Below are 5,894 nucleotides of genomic sequence, written 5' to 3' on the forward strand. Positions count from 1 at the left end.
ATATTCTACATATAATGTCTATCAAGCCTATCTTTGTACCCTCTTGGAATTTACAATTTAAGATCGAAACTGGTTTAATAAAATTCTCTTGTTTGGAAGTGGCAGAAATATAACTCAATTCAACTCAAAATTAGTTTCAGGCAAAAGGGGAATTCATAGCAGTGCCTGGAATCAGAACCTTAAATTCCTTCAGGATTTTCTCTCTCTCTCTTCTTCCTTAATCTCCATTTCTCTCTGTGTTCCAGCTTTATTTTCTTAGCCTGAATTATCCCAAGTGTGGCGGATATGGCCTCTGGAAGTTTTGCTCTCATATACTTGTAGTTTCATGACCAAAGTGGGAAAGGCAATTTAATACTAGCTTCACTTTGAAAATCTTAGGGAAGCATTCTGATTGGCTAGGTCTCCTCCTTGGCCCCAGATTGGGGGAATGGACTAATATGATAGACCCCAACTGGGTCATGTACTCATTTCTGTAGATGGGTACAGGCACTGTTTCCACTAAAGAATTACAGAAATTATCAAATGGAAAAAGGCTTTATGAATTGAATTTTCCCAGAGCTTTCCAAAACTCAAATTTGATAGAGTTGTTTAGTTTGGTTAGATGTATGTAGAGATGTGGTTCTTATCTTATTTTCTGATTTACCCACCCACACGCCCAATACATCTTCATAAAGATGTGCAGTGATGCTCTACTAGGAAGTGGTTGAAGAGCCTAACAGAACTTTTGGAGGCAGGGCTATCTATGATTAATTAAAGCATACCTCTTTGGGTTCCTGATTAATACTTTGGTTGGGTGTTGGGGAGAGGATTGGAATGGAGATGAGGTACAGTCTCCCTAACCACCCCCAGACTGAGAATCAGTACAGTAGCCTCTCCTAATAGAATTATTTTCACACAAACCAAGAGGGAGAAGACAAAGAGGTTTAGGGGAAAGTGTGAATTTTAGAGTGTCTTCCAAGAAGTGCCATTTTGCAGCTTAATTATACAATTAAAAAATTAGTATCAGGTAAAGCTGGTGGATAGACCTTCTGAAGAATCACCACTAACAAAGCTCAAATCTTTACAAAGATCATAGAAGTTGTTTGTAAAGAGTGCTGATAAATGATTAAAACATATTTTCTTCAGGAGATTTAATATTCTGAGATCTTGTTTAAAACTGAAATTTGATGAGCAAAATTATTTTGAAGAAACCAAAAGGTGACCTTAACCAGCTCAGTGCAAATAATCAGGAATAAAAATTTATCAAGTTTTGAATTCATGATGGTTTATTTTAATTTTGATTAGGATGGCTGTTTATTGATTCCTATTTCATTTGTAATCTTATGGTTCAGGAAAATGAATATGTATTTTTCATTCTTAAACAAAAAATTGAGAAACAAAAAGAGCAAAAATTAAATTCTATTAATAAGAGATAACTACACAGCATTTTCTTGTATAGTCTTCTAGTTATTTGTTTTGTTTCCATGCATATACTTTCATATACATTTTTAAAAATATATGATTAGGATCATAACGTATTTGGTTCAGTTCTGTTTAGTTTTTCTATCTTCAAAGTTATTCATAGACCTTAAAAAATTAAGTCTCATCTCTCACCTCTGCTATGCACTCAGCAGAGACAACCATTTTTAATGTATTTGCTGTCTCTTTTGAATTTGTTTTCATATTATAAAATAATATATTTTTATTTCTATTTGTGTTTTTTTCTAATTCAGATATTATCTATTGACTTCCTGCTATTGAAAATGAGGATTCTTCTTTCTCTGCCTTCTATGCACTTTCCTTCCTTTCATCTCTTTTACGTAAATTATGGTTAGATAAAAATTTAGTGTTTGCCTTTTTGTAACTGTGTTAATATTATTACTTGTTGAATCATGTAGCATACTATCACTACATTTCTTTCTTCTTTCTTTCTTTGTACATTTGTTTTTCCTGGAGTTAATTATTGTCATGCTTTTAATGTTTATTTTGCTGGATATCTATATTTTATTCCTGTTCAAATTCATTACTAAAAGGGTAAATTTCTTCTTAATAACTTCAAACACACGAGGCAATTTAGCAGACAATTCTTAGTCTTATTGACATCCCTCCTGGAGTCTTCTATCTTCTTCAAACCGAACTGGTTGTTCTCTGGACTTGTTGCCTGACTGTAGGTCTGTGATCTTCCTTTACAGCTCTCTGGAGGACTGCTTCCAACTTATATTGGATCCTCTGTTTCCTGGATGCCATGTATTTCTCTTCTTGCATTTTAAACCTCACTTCAGTGATGTATTTACTCCAATAACCTCCTGAGAAAGGGTGAAGAGAGAATGCATTTTCAATATCTTTCCTGTTCCAAATAGGTCCTTATTTTATTCTCACATTTACTATATAGGTTAGGAAACCAATTCACTCAGGTTTTGCTCCATTATCTTCTAGCTTTCAGAATTTGTATTGAAAAGTTGGTGTCAGTCTGACTTGCTATCCTGTGTATATGATGCTTGGTAATTTTATATAACTTTGTATACATTGCTGGATTCAGTTTCCTAGAATTTTTTCGAGGATTTTTGTGTACAGATTCATAAGAGCTATTTTCTACAGTTTTCTTTACTTGTAATGTATTTGTCTAGCTTTGGTTTTTATAATGTTTATTAGGGCTTTTAAAAATTAAAATTAAAATTTTCTTCTACTTTGTCTTTCTTCCAAATCTACATTTTTTTTTCTATTTTTTTATCTCTTTTCCTTTAGATGCTCTTTTAAAATGTCTGGTGATCCTTGGTGAGATATTTGAGATCTTTGGAAAAAAATCTGTATTGGAAGTGGCTGTGGCTCAAGCAATTGAGCTCCTGTTTACCATATGGAGGTCCCAGGGATCAGAAAACTGGTCTTCCTGATCTGCACAGTGCAAAGCATATCCATGCAGCGCGCCCGAGCACAGCAAAGTAATGTGCCAAAAAAGACGATGATGCAACCAGATAGAAATAAAGTCTGTGTGTTTAGGCAGTGATTAATTAAGGCTCACCATCACTGTGTAGTAGTCTGACTGGTCTTTGGCAATCTCTAATTGTTAATATCTGAACTGAGTCTCTTGTTCTGGTTCATTTCCAAGAGAGGGATTCTTTAGTCTCCTAGTTGGGAAATATAAACCTCTCCACCCTTGGGGCTAAGTGGGACAATCGGCCAGGGATCTAATGATTCAGTATTTGGAATTTCATTTCATCCTTGTGTTTTCACTATGGTATTCTAATCTCATTTGTGTCAGATGACCCCAAATCCATACTCTTTTTCAATCAGCCTCTGTACAGAGTAATCCCTAGCTTACTAGGGTAGAAGGATATTACTTTGTCATTGGGGCTTGAGAGGGATCTTGCATTAAAGGCATTTTTGTAAGGTTATTCACTTTCACTTTCTGAAATATAAGCACCTCCTCTTTCAGAGTTAGGTGATGCTTCTAATTCTTGAGCATTTCTGGGGTTTTGCAGCATGCACTATCTACTTCTGGGGCTTCCCCAAGGCCAGTTTCAATAATAGCTTTATTTGGGTTCCAAGAGAGTTACCATGTGTTCATTCGCTTTCCATCTTCCACAATTCTGTTTTCTCTTCTATTTACTTTCCCTCTATGGGTATTATTTTAAAACTCAATTTGCTGTCATTTTAGAGGTAATTAACTAGAATTTGTATCAGGCTTCCATTTAACAATATATTTTGAAAATAATTTCATGTCATTTAATATTTTAGATAATACAGCTTTAATAGTTACATGGAATTTGATAATGAAGATAAATTCTAATTTATTTTGTTACTATTTTTGTGCCCTTTTAGATTATTTCCATTTCTAACTATTAAAAATGCGATGAGTATTTTTGTGACTGCATCTCTCTGTGTATGATTACATCCTCGGCATAAAATATGACAATGATACTTCAAAGGCATTTGGGACATGTGTGTGGGAGGGATTATTTTCATCTATGCTCCAGGCTCATAGTCATTCTCTTCTGCCAGTCGAAGAAATTGAATGAAAGCTTGAGAACCATGGCTTTATTGGATCATCATGAAATCATTTTAGAATTGTTTATACTTGTATTTGAATAATAAACTTTCGTTTTTTGGTGTAAGAATTCACTTTTTCAGAAAACAGATCATACTGCTGAAGTTTAGTTTAGAGAGATACAAAAGAGGTTCTTCACTTATTATTTTGGTCTTGTTTTAAATTAATAGTCATCCTATTTGTTGTGAGGTAGTATCTTACTCCAGTTTTGATTTGCACATCTCATTAACCAGTTATGTTGAGCATCTTTTCATGAGCTTACTGACATTTGTCTATCATCTTCTGAGAAATGCCTATTCTTTAATGTTATTTTATTAATGTATTATATTTTATACTATATTATTTCGATTCTATAGAATATTATTTTGTTAAGGATGCTTTTATGCCCAATTCTAACAGTTTTTCTTCTATTATTATTGTTATATATTAATTCAGGTAATATATTATAAAATAAGTAGGTCTTATCTATTAAAAAAAAAAAAGAGGTTCTTGCTGAACTCTGTCTGGTGCACTGTAGAAAGTGGGAAAACCTTAAATGAGAAGGCAGAGTGGGTGGCCATGGTGATGAAGAAGGTAGGATCAATGAACAACTGACCTAAATCTTATTCAGAATTCATTGGAACAAATTTAAAGATGTGTACATCCATACATGCATTCACGCATCCATCCATAATTTAATCAATTTTAATTGTGTATTTACTCTATGCCAGGCACTGTTCTAGGAACAGGATCTACAAAATTGATTATGACAGGCTAGGTCTGTATTCATACAGAGTGTACTAGCCAGGAAGAAGCTGCAAAGTGGGAAGAATTCTGGAAGAAACATAAGTGTTCATTGCACATGGGTAAGTGTCCAGAAAGGTATTATATAATTATGATGCAGCATTCATTTATTGAATGCTCCAAGGACTGTGCTAAGTTCTCCAAATCTTGTATAATTTGGAAAAGAATGCTATGAACCAGGTATTGTTGCATCTACCCTTTCAGAAGGGAAAACAGACTCTGCAATTAAAAAAAAAAAATTTTCTAACGCCCAAAATTAATAAATGGTATAGGCCTCTACCTTCAGATAAGGCCATACTTGAATCACTGTGCTGCATTCCCCACACCCCACCCTAGGTGTAAGAAATCAAATAGAGCTTAAATGTTTGAAATCCATTGGTCTAGATACACTTCACACAAACTTCTTATGCAGATACCTCATGTTACCATTTGACTTTTAAAGTAGAAACAAACTTTTAGATGAGACAAAAAAGTAAGAGCAGCTCTTTCCTGAATTTATTATATAAAGGCATGGTGGTGCTAGTCCTTGAAACAATGCTAAAAGGTAATAAGAATTATCCCCATTTTATGCATGAGGACACTGAGTCTCAGGAAAAAAAATGAAAACCTTTTTGTTCTTTTTTTCAAAGGTTCACAGAGGGGCAGAAGTAAGACTTAGCCCCAGGGGTGATTGATCCAAAACCCATACTGCCTCCAATATGTTAAGATTTATGACTCAGGAAGTACCTAGAGATTCAGTGACCTTAGAAATAATAGAAAGCCTTAAAAGATTAGATATATTACTCTATTTTTTGTCAGATAAGGGCAAATGGATATATTTCAACTCTTCATAATGCCTACAGAAGCTTTTAAAATATTCATTGCCACATGTCATATTCATCAAGAAACTGAGGGAAGCAGACTTGGCCCAATGGATAGGGCATCTGCCTACCACATGGGAGTCCACGGTTCAAACCCTGGGCCTCCTTGACCCATGTGGAGCTGGCCCATGTGTAGTGCTGATGCGTGCAAGAAGTGCCGCGCCACGCAGGGGTGTCCCCGCGTAGCGGAGCCCCATGCGCAAGGAGTGCACCCTGTAAGGAGAGCT

The sequence above is a fragment of the Dasypus novemcinctus genome, chromosome 10, assembly GCF_030445035.2.
Source record: "Dasypus novemcinctus isolate mDasNov1 chromosome 10, mDasNov1.1.hap2, whole genome shotgun sequence".
Taxonomy (NCBI): domain Eukaryota; kingdom Metazoa; phylum Chordata; class Mammalia; order Cingulata; family Dasypodidae; genus Dasypus; species Dasypus novemcinctus.